General features: G+C 39.4%; 1 pseudogene; it reads right to left on the reverse strand.

Moving 5' to 3' along the window:
- Nucleotides 1-3,411: 3,411 nt before the first annotated feature.
- The window catches only part of LOC122116437, a 141,508-nt pseudogene continuing 128,024 nt past the window's right edge, over nt 3,412-16,895 (reverse strand).

Consider the following 16,895-nt stretch of genomic DNA (forward strand, 5'->3'; position numbering starts at 1 on the left):
GACTCATTGTGAGAGGGGATTCTCTTAAATTTACCAGGACTGAATGACTCCTTCCCTTTGCCCTTTTGCGCTCACATTGCATTCTCTATTCCAAAGGGTTTATGCCCTGTGAAATGATGTTTGGCAGACCATCCTTCTTGTGTCCTTGCTTAAAAACTGCAATGTTGACATAGATGACTGCTCCAGTCTTTACAGGCACTGCAGACTGTTCAACAGGAACTCCATTCCCAATTTCAGGCACTCCTGCAGGCAGCCCCTGTAGTTGGCCAAAATTACTGACCATGAGACACTGTGTGGGTCATATGACATCAAAAACAAACTATCTCTCCTCAGTGGAAAGGACCTTATACTGCTATCCTAACAGCTCCAACCACTGTCAAGGTGAATGGGATCTGGTCCTGGATCCACGCTTCACCACTTAAGGTGGCCCGGCTACCAGAAGAGACAAATGGATGGTGTATAAGGACACTGAAAAGCCTCTCAAGCTAAGACTTATCTCATCATAATTTTTGATTTATGCTTCTGTGCTCTAAATGCTGTTAACTACCACTGGCAGTTTAGAATCAAAGAGACAAGGGGACAGTTTTCTTACTTCTGCTATTGTAATGTCCCTGATTGTAGCAATTTAATTTTACCAACCAACTCAACTTGTGGAATATGACAAAATGCTTCAGGCATCTTGATGTCACACCCCTTCTCCTACTATGTTCTGGTGCAATGGAAGCCTATGGTCATACATTAATCCAACCTTGGACTCTTGGATTTTGATAACAGCAGTTCCCCAATTAAATCTTTATACCAAAAGTGAAAATCTTCAGAGATTGTTATCCCACCTCTTAACCAACAGGACAGATTTTATTCCTATGCTGTTAGGGGTGAGTCTGGTTACCTCTGTTGGAGGAGCAGCTTTTTCTGGAGGTGCTGTAAGACATAGTTTAAAACTAGCTCAGGAATTTGAGGAGAGGGTCGATGAGGATACTCATGCCTCTTCAGTGCCTCTGGCATGCATACAAAGACAACTGAACTCTCTAGCGGGGGTGGCCTTGCAGAATTATAGGGCACTAGACCTTCTCACAGCTTCCAAAGAGGCAACCTATGTTTTTCTAAGGGAAGAGTGCTGATACTGTGTAAATGAATCACGGCTGGAGAAGAAAACATAAAGGTTCTAGATAAACTGTGTGAAGGACTCCACCAGCACCCATCCACTAAACTACATCTAGTATGGGCTCAAAGCCTTTTGGCCTGGTGGCTAGTATCCCTAGCCACCAGCAATTATACTATTTCTTCTACTTGTTATTACTGGTTCCTGTGTGGTTAACTCTTTGATATCACTTATAGAAAAAATAATTGGGATTGTCAAGCTGATGGCCCTTCAGGCCCAGTACAGCCTCCTGAGTCAGGAAGAAGAGTCAAGAATTTGACTCAGTTACAAAAAGAAGGGGGAATGTAAGGATCCCTTAGGATAAAAGACCCCAAGACCAAGCAAGGACACTGAGTCAAGATATTAACCTCTTATGGGGAACTGAGGAATGCAATAATCTCTTGCTTGAAACTGAGGAATGAAATAACAGGAAACTGCTATTGTAAAAGTCCCTTGTTTGAAAAAAAAAAGTTGATGTTATCATATTAATAGAACTTTGCAGCTTGTACCAGCTTGTGTTTTTTGCCTTCATTAGCGTAGGCTGTGTCCATGTTTAGGGTCATAGTGTTAGCTCCCAAGTCTACACTGTGTCCCTGGCAGGACAACTTCTGTAGCACCTAACAAACTTCTTTAATCTCTAAGCCCGCTTTGATGGACTCATTCTCAGACCCTGTAAGAATTGAAATAACAGTGATTAAGTTGTCTTAGACACTAATGAGGGGAATTTGTTTTAAGGATATCTCAGGTAACCTCAAAGTAAAAATAGAGTAGGAGCAGACCTAAAATCTAGAAGTAGCCATGAACATCCATTGGCAACCTGGGAATGATTGTCTCCTGAACCCACATACCTATTTCAGCATTCTCACTGTTAGGAAAATGGAAGAAAACAGAAAAGAAATAGGCCAGACTCGATGATCAACAGGTGAGGACTGTTTATTGCCAGCAAGGTGCACAGACCTTTCAGATTTGGAGGTTGTTCGAGGGACTATATTTTGGCTGGACTTATATAGGGCTTGTTTTCACAAGGAAGCAGAAAATGAAAAGTGGCTTATGCTCTCTTAGGCCACAAGGAGACGTCCTTGACCAGGCCCACAAGTTGAATGTTCTACTCTGGATGAAGGGCTATTGTCCCCTGGGGACCAAGTGTTATATCCTTGGCCAGGCACTGATTGGAACCTGCCTGCTGACAGGCATGTGGCCACTCCTGTTTTCTTATACCTGGTGTCTTACTTGAGCTGGAGGAATTAGGCAGGAGTGAATCTTTCACTCACCCTCAATTCAGGCTTTCACTGAGCTGGATGCAGAGCAAAACAAGCACAAAGCCACTGGTAACAACCAAAAACCAGCCCTGCTTCTATTCCCTGCAAACATTCTCCAGGAAATATTGCCACACCATGCAGAACAATTCCTACCAGATCTGCTGAGTTTCTGCTAGGCCCAAAAGTCGGGTTCCCTTTCCATTTTACTTTTCATTTTCAGTCTTTTTCTCTTGTTTGTTTTTCTATGAGATCTCTTTTATTTGTATTCATACACACACACACACACACACACACACACACACACACACACACATTTGTGAAAATACCTTACAGAGAAGTTACAATTACATGAGTACATGAGCAAGGTAATGAGTACATTTCTTATTAGGGATGGTAAGAGGAAACAAAGTGGGAGGCAACAATGCTTGATAAGAAATGTACCCATTACCTTTTATTTGTATTCTGTGACAAGTGATCTGATTTTTCCCTGTTACTGCTTCCAATACATGCTGCCCTAGGTCCAATTGAACACTCTACCACAATGCCTGGACCTCTGCTGAAACAGCTTCACCTAGTCCTATAATTGAATCCCAGGAGGCTCGGAATATGTCTCAGTGATAGAATGCTTCCCTAGCATGCATGAATTCATGGGTTCGATTCCTCAGCAACACATAAGCAGAAAACACCAGAAGTGGTGCTGTGGCTCAAGTGGTACAGTGCTAGCCTTGAGTAAAATAAGTTCAGGGGCAGTGCAAAGGCCCTGAGTTCAAGCCCCAGGACTGGCACAAAAAAGGAAAAAGACTTGAACCCCAGGGCCTCCGATGTCACATTTAGAAGGCATGTTTTCTTCCTACATTGTCTGTCATGTTTATCTACAGCTTTCTCTAACAAAGGTTTTTCATTGAAACTACAGTTGCTTACATCTCAGGCTTAGGATCTGATATAGGGATTGATCTCTGGGCAACAGGGCTGGTTGAAATGCAAGACATTTCCTTAGCACAATTCAAGGGCCTACTCTACTTGTTTTAGTGTTCTGGGAAAGTTTTCTAAAGCAGTTTTGAAAGCTTGAAGAAAGAAAGCACAAAGCTCATTGCTGGTCTCATTAACTATTGGGTGAAAACTCCTGAAGAGTGGTGGGAGGTGGGGATGTCTTCCTGCTTGGCCCATAGTAGCACGGCATGCAGCTCTTCTGCAATCAAGCATATTTCTACTGATCTTATGTGGACATGCCAGCCATCCTGGTACTCTCCAGGTAACATTCCTTAGGCACCAGGAACTCCATGTAATGAAGTTCAGGGAGTTTACACAGTGCAGAGAAGAGGCAGTTGAGGGTGCAGGCTGACAGCAGTTTAGCAAGGAACTTGAGCTCCTAGAGATAGTGGCAGGAACACAGGCCCAGGATCATCATGACCACATAGCTATGGGTAATAGCACACTCCACTGGGATCCACACCCGCACTATCTGGACAACCTGTTGCCGCAGCTTGAGGAAAGTAGAGGGATATAAATGAAGCAGATTGTGTCTACTGAGGTGCAACACATCCAGCTGGGCAGCATGGATACAGTCTGCCAAGAAGTTCATGTCCACATGGTTCAGAGCACAATTGGCCAGGTCCAGCATTCTCAATCATGTCCTGAAGGGGCTGTAGAACATGGAGTAATCAGCACAAATCAGAGGAGTTCCATGTGAGCAACAATGGATGTGAGCAATCCATCTGCTTGTCTGTCACAGAGAACAAAGACTTGCAGGGCAAGTCTTGTTCTTACCAGACTGCATGGAGTCTGTGAAAATAGTTTTGACACATGGTGCTACATGAAATGCAAATGTCTGTGTCCATAAATATGGTTCACTGGGATGCAGCCTGGCTCCCTTGCTTTCACACAGTCTACAGCTGCTGGGCTTGCTGTGTGGTTCAGAATTAACCTGAACCAATGAAACCTTTGTCTTCATCTCACCTAAATGGCAGATTTTATCAACAACCATTTTCATATGAAAGGAGTTATGTACATGATCTTGGAGAAAACATCCACTCTGAGAGCTTGCTACAGGGGAAATGAGGCATTAGTAAGAAAAAAGAGCCGTTATTCTAACAATAGAAGAATCCATTACTGTAGAGCCAGGAAGGGAAAGCCAGACATCCCCAACTGAGGCACCATATCCACAATCCAATAATTCTGATTTAGATAGTGTTGGCAGCAAGCATCAGCAAAGGGGCAGCTGGACCCTGTCTCTGACTGAGTCCCTCACTGTCTGTTTGTGCATGCCCCTCTTGATATCATAGCTGCAAATGGGTGAAACTATTAGCTAAGGCCTTATGAGAATCCTGCTTGTGGAGGAGGCCAGGCATTCCCCCAATTCCCATGAATGATCTTGGGTTAATATCTGCTCAGGAAGGCCAGGGTGATACTGCAGTCCCACCGTCAGCTGACAACAACCTCATGTCACCCAGCTGAGCCAGATTTCTATACCTGACCTGAGATAATGCCAGTCACACAGTGTTGGGAACTTTTTTTGCACCACAATAGACAACTACAGGAGTCACTATAGTTAGCTATGCCTTATAAAGCAACATTCTAGACCCATTAGTTAGCATGTTCTTTTCACAGAGACCTCTCCCTCTCCCTTCCCCCTCCCGCTTTCCCTCTCTGTCCTGCTCTTCTTGCTTTCCCCCACTCTTCCTCCTATCTATGCTAGGAATTACAGCCAGGGTTTTTCATGTGCTAGTCAAACACGTAGCATCAAGGCACATTTTAGCCCTTATCTTTCTTTCTTTCTTTCTTTCTTTATTCTTTCTTTCTTTCTTTTCTTCTTTCTTTCTTTCTTTCTTTCTTTCTTTCTTTCTTTCTTTCTTTCTTTCTTTCTTTCTTTCTTTCTTTCTTTCTTTCTTTCTTTCTTTCTTTCTTTCTTTCTTTCTTTCTTTCTTTCTTTCTTTCTTTCTTTCTTTCTTTCTTTCTTTCTTTCTTTCTTTCTTCCTCTGTCTCTCTCTCTCTCTTTGTCTGTCTCTTTCTCTCTTTCTTTACTTATTTTGAAGACAAAGACACCATTCAAACTCAGTATCTGATGCTTTTGCTCACTGGCTGGTACTCTAATATTTGAGCTACACCTTCAACACCCAGACCTTGTTTTTTGAGGCAGTCTCCCTATGTTATCCAGGCTGGACTTGAACTCACTTTCCTTCTTCCTCAGGCTTCTGAGTGTTGGGATTGCAAGCCTGGTTTTGATGTCTACCTTACACATTGTCTCTTTCTAACTAGAAGCATTCCCCTGAGGTCCCTCACTATTCTGGATCAATCCTGGTCCTCTAACTTCTTTATTTCTCTTTTGTGCTCTCTTATGTGCAGCTCCAGAGAGCATTGAGCTTGGGGCTTTGTGAATAAGCTGTTCTTCTACCTATCACTCAGTGCCCCTACAGCCTGTGAAGCCAAGGACCAGAGTGCTTGACCCATCCCTCTTCCTTTCAGTCTCTGAGACTCTGAGAATCTGGATCTTCCCTGTCAGCATGGAGAGGGCCACACTCAGCTCTATCAGGTAAGTCATGTGACTGAGCTCTCAGGAGATGGAGCCAAGGAGGCAGTCTTCATGCTTAGAAGTTGGGACAGAAGTGAAGGGTGTGTCAAAGGCCTTGATGGGGAGGATGAGTGAAGTCAGATGAGGGAATCCCACCTGGTCTAACAACTGCTGCACATGCCAGCATGTAGCCGCACATTGTGGGCCACTTCCAGCTTGCACAGCTAACCTGTCCTGGCTAGGCTTACCACCTGCAGGAGCTACCCAGGGCTCAAGCTGTCTTCCCTGAATGAGGGGCAGTGCATCTGCAGAGCAGCCATACCTACTGATTTCAGGGCCTGCACCACTATCTCAAAGTTGCCTTCAATGACAAATAAATAAATGAGGACTTCAATAGGTCACCTGACTGCACAGGGATCTGCCTGTAGTTGGCAGCATATTCTAGCCAGGAGCTCAGTGTGGCCCCACTTTCCCAGAGCCCTTCCACAAGGGCATTGCTGTACCTGCACATCCCGGATACCCATAAGGTCAGATCTCTGCAGCTGATGAATCCTTTTAAAGAATTATTTAAGAAGGATTTTTTCCTTTGTTTTATTTAGAAAAGAATATTTTAAAGGTTCATTCCCTGGAAAACACTTGCCCAGTTTTAAATGCCAAGACAAATAGTTGGGTTCCACATGAGAGTGCCATTAAGATACTAGAACTCTATGTACTTTTCAGGGATACAATGAATTTTGGGATGACTCAATGTTTTAGGTATCCATGATTCTAATACTAGATACATTTCTACTTTCTCAAAACTTACAGAGAAGAGATTTTGATTCCAAGAGACTTTGAATAATAGTATGAAGTCTTTCATAACTCCGCATCAACTCTTCATTTTATGAACTTATTTTCCTAATATAATTTATGAAGCTTTATAGTTAATTATTTTCTCCAAAGTCACAAAATCATTTTTTGAAGATTTTCTAATAGGGATAAAGCTTTGCGACTGAAAGGTCAATATAATCCTTTTTGTCAACTATAATCAAGAATCTCTTGAAATTATTTTTGAATGTTAAATTCCTCCAAAGCCTATAGTTGAATGGAATCGCTTCTATCCTGAGTGTATGAATTGTGTGTGCTTGGGAAAAGTTCCATTTATCCCATTAATATGTGGAGGATATTTCACAGGGAGGAGATCCAGATAGTACCTACCCACTTTGGTCTCATCTCTGTACTCTGTGCGTTTGGACAAATTTCAACTTTGTTCACGACTCATTTAACTTCTGTAGATCCTATGATGAAGATACTCCTTGTTTTTTGGGGGGGGTCTGGTTGTGGGGCCTGAACTCGGCCTGGGCACTGTACCTCAGCTCTTCAGCTCAAGGCTAGCATTCTACCACTTGAGCCACAGAGCCAATTCTGGCTTTTTCTTTTTGCTTATGTGATGCTGAGGAATTGAACACAGGGCCTCAGGCATGCCAGGCAAGCACTCTACCCCTGAGCCAACTTCCCAGCCTGATGAAGATACTCTTAAATTTAATTTTTTTTCTAAAATATATCAGAAGCCTGTAAGTATTCCTCAATACATCTTGTATTCCCACAACTTATGCAATCCCTTCCTTTGATACAAAAGTCCTTCCTCTAATTAATATTAGCTAACTCCAATAGTATAGTATAAATAATTACTCAGGTTGAGGAGAGAAAGTTGTTCTATAAGTGAAATAAATACTTAGTTTTCTCAAATTTTATCATTTTTTAACCTCTGAAAAACTCTAGAGATCCTAACTAAAAGCAGCTTTCATTTACACACACGAGAAAAGAGGTTAATTAATCTATTATACACCAAGAACAATGATCCTCTGAGAGAAAAAACCATGGCATTTTTAATTATGGCTGTTATTATTATTTTAAGAACTTTTGTATCCCTTTTTATCCAAAGAAAAAAATTAGATACTATTCTTAAACAGACCAAGTTTCATTACCAAGAAAGCTAAAAGAAAACCTAAATAATGTGAGAAAATAACTATATATTATAGATTTTAACCTCAGAGAATATATGAAGAACTCCTTAATCAAGTAACACAAAAGGAAATTCACTTTAAAATAGTTGTGGAACTTGAACAAACATTTCTTCAAAGCAGAGAGATAAATCACCACTAAGCAACCCCAATGTTGCTAGGAAAATGCCATCAAAATCACAGGAAGATACTGCTTCATGCCTTCTACAATGATTGTGACTTTTAAAAAAATACAGAAAATGGGCTGGGAATGTGGCTTAGTTGTAGAGTGCTTGCCTAGCATGCATGAAGCCCTGGGTTCAATTCCTCAGTACCACATAAACTGAAAGAGCTGGAACTGATGCTGTTGCTAAAGTGGTAGAGCAAAAGAAGCTCAGGAAGAGTGCCCAGACCCTGAGTTCAAGCCCCAGGACTAGGAGAAAAGAGGAGGAGTTGAACTCTTTTGGCACAGCTAAGCTAATGAGAATGTAGAATGTTACAACCACATAGAAAACAGGTTGGTGAATCTTCAAAGAGTCTAACATAGAATTACAATATGACTCAACAATTCTATTTGTAAAGATACAAACAAACAATGGACAATAGAACTTACATGGATGCCAGTTTTCATTATAGCCTTATTTATAAATACTGGATAGAAACCTTCCTATTGTTCATTTATAGATGAATGAATAAACAAAATATGGCATCTCATAGTGTGGAAATTAATGTGCCACAAGAAATAAATGACACTCTGTACATGCTGTAACATGGACTGCACCAACCTTGAAAAACATTATAAAACTAAGTATTTCAAACCAGACACAAAAGCATAGCTCATGTAGGATTGTACTTATAAGAAATATCTAGAATATACAACAGAAACTGATAGCAGATTAGAGATTGTCCATAGTTAGAGGGAGGAAGAGATGAGTGACAATTTATCGATTAATGACGATACAGTTTCTGTTGGGTCTTCGTCCGTCCCACGAAAGACGGACGGGGTCTGAGGAAAGGTAAGTGCGGAGCTCACCTGTTCCCCAGCCTCCCTCAGCCCTGGAGACAATCAGACACAGGGGGGAGCCAAATCCAGCAGGTAGAAAACTCATTTATTAACAGAGAGCAGCCCTTTTTAAAGACAAAAAGGGCGGGTGGCATGGCAAGGGAGGAAAAAGAACCAATCACTGTCAAGGTCATACCCTATCATGCACCTCGGCCTTCACGGACTGGCTAGGCACTGATCGGAAGGTCAATTGGGCTCTGCCCACTCTACTCTCTCCCAGCGCCATCTTTGCTGCCCATGTGCTCTACAGTTTCTGTTTGAAGCAATAAAAAATTTAAATACTGGTTATGGTTGCACAACACTATGAATATGAGCAATGTAACTTAAACACTTATATATTGGAAATGTGGTTATTTATAATTCACCACAATTTAAAATGTCAAAACATGAAAATTAGTATTAAAGATGTGTTTCATGGGCTGATAAAAACCAAAATGACAGCTCAACATGAGTGGCTCATGCTTGTAATCCTTGCTACTCAGGAGCCTGTGACCTGAGGATTACAATTTGCAGCTAATCCAGTCAGGACTTTTATCTCCAATTATATACAAAAAAAAAAAACCTAGAATTGTAGCTGTGACTCACATGGTAGAGAGCCAGCCTTGTGTGAAAAGGGCTAAGGGACTTGAGCTCAAGCCCCAGTACTAGCACAAAAGAACAAAAAAAAAAAAAACCCAAATGATAATGGTTGTTCTCAGCACTCAAGAAACCTACTAATTTTTTGTTCTTTATCAATGTTTCCCTAATGTTAGGATATGAAAACCACATCCAGGAACATTTAAAAATTCATCTTTCCTCAGCGTTTCCATAAATGCATGGCAAATCCCAGAATTGCTATACTGATTTCTATTACAGGCTTGTGACATCATGATTTCAAAACCGCACACGAGGGGCTAGGAATGCAGCTCAGTGGTAGTGTTCTTGTGAAGTGTGCACAAGATCCTGTGCTCCATCCCCACTACTTCTATGAAAAAACTCCAAATCACAACACACATACTCATAAACAAAAGTATTGTTTTAACTGATCATTTCCTATAAGAATGGCTTCTATTATTTCTTTGACTAATGTTTAGCAAATCTGTGGCTCCTAAGAGAGACACAATTTACATTAATAGAGTTAACTGAAGTGATAATTTATGTGGAAGTTAGAAATTTCTCATAAACTCTAACGGAGAGCATTACATTTCAAGTGGTAATAGGGAATTTCTTTTATCTTGCAGAAACCAGTAACATTTAGAGGCACATCAAAGACCTTTTAAAAGAGAGTATGGGAAAGAATAACATGACCATTTAGGAATGCTTCAATTTCTTTTTGAGACCATAAAATAATAATAATAATCAGAACCAATATTTTCTGGATTTTGAAGATTCTGTGCATTAGCACAATGAAAATATGAAGTTTTTATAAAATTTAAAACTCTTCATTCTAACAGATCACATACAGTTGGATTTAAAAGTTTCTCTTTCTTATTTGATAAAAGAAAATGTTACATTTTGTCTGGCTTGCCCCACAGGATAAAAAAGAGCAAGAAAATCCAAGTATTCCAGCTGGTTGCTGGTGGCTCACACATGTTATCTTAGCTGAGGATGAGATCTGAGGATTGCAGTTGAAAGGCCAGGAAGAAAACTTCCTGAGAAATTTATCTCCAATTAACCACCAAAGAAATCCAGAAATAGGGCTGTGGCTTACGTGGTAAAGTACTAGCCTTGAGCAGAAATGTTCAAGAACAGGACCCTAGCCCTGAGTTCATTCCCCAGGATTAGCAAAAACCCAACGAAACCAAACAAAAAATACCACCCAAGAGAAAACCCCCAAATATCCCCTTTATTCCAATCTTGCTTTCTCAGATATTAGTCAGCACTTGCCTGATAAATCCTGCCCCATATTGGTGAGCATTTTCCCCCTAGGAAAACTTGATCATTCTCCATCATGTAAAGTCTGAAGTGGATGAGAAAGAGAGGTGTTTGAGGCTTAAGCACTAATATTTCTTTTAGTATCTTTTTTCCAGTAGAAGGACAAATTGATGAAGTCTGTTATTACAATATCTCGAAGCTGGGATTCAGCTGAGCTGCATTCCTGAGTTCATAGAAGAAGTTACGTTATGCTGCTCAGTTCTACAAGAAGAGGTCCATGTTTTTATTTTCCATGCTACTTCAACACTTCAACCCTTGACATTCAGATAGACCACACACACACACATGCCTTAAAGGGCTTCTCTTCCACATTTTGCAAAAGATAACGTTGAGCATGTTAGGTTTAGGTATCCATTTCTGTTGTTGCCAGGGGTCAGCCTCGGATCACAATCTTCTACATACTCATCCTTCATAGATCAAATTATAATGTGTACCATTATCCCTGCTTGTTGGTTGATCTGGAAACTCACATTTTACCCAAGCTGGCTTCAAAATGCAATATTCTATACTACTTTCCAAAGTGGTTGAACAAGTTTATACTCCCACCAACAATGCAGTAAGGTTCCCTTCTGTCCACATCCCATTCAGCATCTGTTGTTAATAGAGTTCTTAATTATAGCCAATCTAACTGGGGTGAGGTGGAATCTCTATGTTGTTTTGATTTGCATTTCTTTTATGGCTAGGGAGGTTGAGCATTTATTTCTTCATTGGCCATCCTTCTTTCCTCTTCCGAGAAATTTCTCTTTAATTCTTTAGCCCACTTATTTATTGGGCAGTTGTTTCTTTGAGGATTTGTTGTTGGGGGATTTAATTGAATTCCAGGTATATTGTAGATATGAGACACTTGTCCGTTGTATGGCTAGTGAAGATGTTCTCCCAATCAGTGGACTTCCTATTGATCTTGCCAGCTATGACCTTTGTCTTGCAGAAACTCTGCAATTTCATGCACTCCCATTTGTCCAACCTTTCTTTGATTTGTTGTGTTTCTGGATCTCTTTTACAAAAATTTCTGCCTGTGCCAAGGAGGCCTAGGCTTTCTCCTTTTTTATCTTCTAATGTTTTCAGGGTGTCTGCTTTGACACCCAGGTCTTTGATCCATTTGGAGTTGATTCTGGTACAGGGTGATATATAAGGATCTAGCTTTAGTTTTCTATAAGTGATTAACGAATTTTGCCAGCACCATTTACTGAAGAGGCTGTCTTTCCTCCATTCTATTTTTTTAGCTCCCTTATCGAAGATTAGATGGCTATAGGTCATTTCTGGGTTCTCAATTCTATCCCATTAGTCCTGAAGTCTGTTCTTGTGCCAGTACCAAGCTGGTATCATTACTATGGCTTGGTAGTAAAGTTTGAAATTTGGTATTGATATTCCTCCAGCACTATTCTTTCTGTTAAGGATCGTGTTTGCTATTCGGGGTATTTTATTATTCCATATCAGCTACTTTGGAAAATAGTATGGAGGTTCCTCAGAAGACTCCATATAGAGCTCCCCTATGACCCAGCAATACCACTTTTGGGCATTTACCCAAATGATCACAAACAAGGCCACACTAAAGCTACCATCACGACTACGTTTATTGCAGCATTATTTACCATAGCTAAGATATGGAACCAACTCAGCTGCCCCTTCATAGATGAATGGATCAAGAAAATGTGCTATATATACACAATGAAATTCTCTGCTTCCATCAGAAAGAATGGCCTTGCCCCATTTGTTAAGAAATGGAAAGGTTGGTACAAATTATATTAAGTGAAGTAAGTCAGACCCAAAGAAACATAGGTCCCATGGTTTCCCTTATTTGCAATAACCAGTATATGTCTGAGACAAGCAAAAACGGTCAGATAAATTGATGTTAGGCAAAATGAACCCTAAGATAAGGACTCAAATGTTTTTTTTTTTCTTTCTTGTGATTCTTTCTTTTTTTGGGGGGGGGGGTCCGGTTGTGGGGCCTGAATTCTGGGCCTGGGCACTGTCCCTCAGCTCTTCAGCTCAGGGTTAGTGCTCTATCACTTGAGCCACAGCACCGTTTCTGGCTTTTTTCTTTTCGCTTATGTGGTGCTGGGGAATAGAACCCAGGGCCTCATGCATGCAAGCAAGTGATCTACCACTGAGCCACTTTCCCAGCCCCTTTCTTGGGATTTTTTCTAACATATTATTTATAAGATGATTTCTTTCTTGCTTTGTATGTCCCTCCCCCACAGTATAACCACTGTTTTCACTGTATTTGATGTTGGTATAATTTGTGGAGGAGAAGGGAATAAACAAATTGTTTAAATAGGTATACATGTGGATCCATTACAACAATGAGATGTACAAGACGTTATGTCGAAAAACGAACTTTACAACTTTAGTGTGGGACGGAGGGCGCATGTGGGGGAAGGGATGGGAACAAAGAAGGAGGCAACAATGCTTGATAAGAAATGTACTCATTACCTTGCTCATGTAATTGTAACCTCTCTATACGGTACTTTCACAATTAAAAAATGCAATCTTCCCTATCTCCACCTCCAGAATAGCTAGGATTATAAATATGCCACCGTGTTCAATGTAAAATTAACTCATTTTTTTGTTTGACTGAGGTTTGAACTCAGGGTGGCATTCTACCACTTCATCCATACACCAGCTCTTATCAAGTTTTTTATCTTTAGTTTATGAATCACTTAATTCACTCCAAGTATCAATTTCATTTTAATTTTAGGAATTATAGTTTATTTTTGTTTTCCTTAAAATATTTGTGACAAGGAAGGAATGTTCTGTTTGAAAAATAAAGATAGTTACCCTTTAAAATATTTACTCTATATTGAAGCTCTTGGAAGCCAAGATATGGCTCAAGTGGCAGAGCACCATCCTTGAGTAAAAACCAAGCAAGCATGTGAACAAGCCCCATTTTACCGCGCGCACACACACACACACACACACACACACACACACACACACACACAATAAAACACTTGGCATGAAATTTTAAGCTTTACAGGTATTAATAATTTTACTTCTCACAAAAATGATTGTGTTAACTAATACCTATAGTAGCACACGAAAAGTCACTAGAATTATATATACTATTTTATTTTCCAGATGAGGAAACTGAGTCATGGGAAAGGTCAGATGATATTTTAGAAGAGGAAGCCAGGAATTCTGTTTTAGAACCCATAGGACTTAACACACCATTTACACTATAATACTGTTTGATTTAGTGTATTAAAAATCCCCTTCTGTACATTGTTTTTACCACACCTCTGATGGACTTCCCGCTCATTGTATTGATTAAAATTTGACCACTTTCATTAACTCACTAAACATTTTTCCAGAGCTGCCCAGGCTTCTGAAAACACTAAGCTAAGAGATAATTTTGAGGGTCAAGTGACTTAAATCTGCAGAGATAGGTTTGTACGAATCTAATGAAGTTTAAGCTTATCCTCTTGGGAGCCCTTCAAGATCCTGGAAGAGGAAAAAGCTGTGGTCACCCAGTCAAAAATTTTGATACATTTTGAGACATATAAATTCAAATGGATAGAACTAGTATATTTTTTAACCCAATATCTCCTGTGTCATTTGGCATGCTTTCTTCCCTTTTTAATTATTTTTAGATAGTTGTACAAAGGAGTTTCAACTAAATGAGTCCCTTTACATGTACAGTGCATTTTGATCAGTTACTGCTTCCATCGTTCTCTCCTCCACCTATCCATTTCCTTGCCTATTTTCTAATATGTCTGAGTTCCATTTCCACATCTGCACATTGACTATTATGACTATATTTGCCCACCATTCATCCCTCTATTTGTCTACTCACTTCTGCTTATTTCCCATCCCTCTCACTCATGTTTCAGCTCCTTAGTATTCTTTTTGTTAAACTATTGTTCAAAGTTGTACTAATTTATATTCCCACCAACAATTAAGGTTCCTTCTCCCCTCCTACTCCATTCTTGCCAGCATTTGTTGCTGTTTGTATTCTTGATGATGGCCATTATGTCTAGAATGAGATGGAATCTTGATTCTGTTTTGATTTGCATTACTTTTTTGGCTAGAGGTCTTCTACAGGTTGTACTTTTAGGTTAGTAACCATGTCCTTTGCTGTGCAGAAGCTTTTTAGCTTGATACAATACTATTTGCCAAGTCTCTTTTCTATTTTCTAAGTTCCTGGAGTTATATTTAGGGAGTTTCTGCCTATGTCAATACATTCTAATGTTTACTCTTTCCTGTAGTAAAGTTTCAATTCTTATATTGAGGTTTTTGATCCACTCTGAATTGATATTAATTTAAGGTGTGAGAGAGGTCATATATATGGACATTTGGTTTTCCCAGCACCATTTGTTGAAGAGGCTGTGTTTTCCCACCATACATTTTATCAGATAGCTGTGGGTTCTTGTATTCATTTCTTCGCCTTCTAGTCTGTTCCACTTCAGGTCTGTCATACTTTCTAGAGTGGCTAGGACTATTTTGAGATTAACTAAGGAGAATGTGAGTTGGAATTCATTTAGTTTGATTTTACAGAAGTCTCTTATAATCACATATTGAATACTTTATTTACTGATAGTCATTGTACTGTAGCAATAATTTTCATGGCACATTTTTAGTAGAAACATTGAGTAAAGTTGTTTAATTGTTTAATCATTTGTTAATGAAGAGGAATTCATCACATAGATTGCCAGAATATTTTGGTTCTCTTTCTAATTTATATATATACACTTAAAATTGATGAAAGCAACATAATTATTAGACACACAGGTTAATGAGTGTCTAAGTAAGTTGAAAATGAGTTAAGGTTAGTCTCTGGACAGGAAAAAAATAAAAGGATCTGAGAATATAGAACTCACCTAGAAAAAACTTCTGAGAGAGGATTTCACAAACAAGACAATTCAAAACTGAAAATATGGAAGAATGAAAACATAGTCAATTATATTGTATGAAAGTACGAACTATTTTTTATAAAATATATTAATAAAAAATTATCATTTTACAAAGGATTTATAGTATAACCTAAAATAGTAAAATACCTTTTCATTTCAAAGAATGAAAAAAAGACACCAAAGGAATATGGGATAACTGCAAAAGACGCTACATATGGATGATGGGAATATCATAAGGAGTAAAGGAAAAGAAATAGAAAAAGTATTTGAAATAATAATGACAGAACTTTCCCCAAATTAATGTCAGGTATGAGCTACACTTTCAGGAGAAACTCTGGAAACAGCAAGTTACCAGAATGAATTCTACAAACAACAATAAAGGCCCCCAAAAGAAGAAAAAATCCTCACACAAACAGTTATATGTGGTATGCTGTAATAGTTCATGGTTATAAATTAAAAATAGCCAAAAGGTCTAAGCATCTTGCAGAACTGTAGTACAATGACAGGTGATGACAAGTCCGTGGACACTTTCCTGATGTCTATGACAATCAGAGGGAACCCTTCCTTGACCCCATGAGAGCAGAACTTTCTAGAGGATTACGAGGTTCCTATGACAATGAGTCTGAAATACCTTATTTTCCCTGATGACAAAGTCATTACACTACTTATAAGCTATATGAATCTTAAAAATGAAGCTTAATCTTGCAAAATCTGCTTAAAGTGCATTTATGAAAGAAAGAACTGATAACTCAATATAAGAATAAGAAAATGGGAAGCATTCCTAAACTCTGAAAATGGAATTCTCAAAGTTAGTCAGCTGACTACTGACCATATACATGCCCTGGACCTGCTTCTATTTTCTACATTGTAACACTGCTAGTGGTTCATACCTGTAATTATAGCTACTCAAGAGGCTGAGATCCTAGGATGGCAGGTCAAGGAAGTCAGACTGGGCAGAAAAATACCAGAAAATCTTATCTCCAATTAACCAGCAAATAGCCAGAGGTATGTCTCAAGTGGTAGCATACTAGCCTCAAATCTCAAATAAATAGAGAGAGAATCCAAGGCCCCGAGTTCAAGTCTCAATTCTGGCACACAGAAAAACAAACTAAAAGAATACTGCTATGGGGGGGAGGGGAGCATAAAAATATAAAAAATAAAAAAGAATACTGCTAAAG

The sequence above is a fragment of the Dipodomys spectabilis genome, unplaced genomic scaffold, assembly GCF_019054845.1.
Source record: "Dipodomys spectabilis isolate Male_0828 unplaced genomic scaffold, ASM1905484v1 ptg000134l, whole genome shotgun sequence".
NCBI lineage: Eukaryota > Metazoa > Chordata > Mammalia > Rodentia > Heteromyidae > Dipodomys > Dipodomys spectabilis.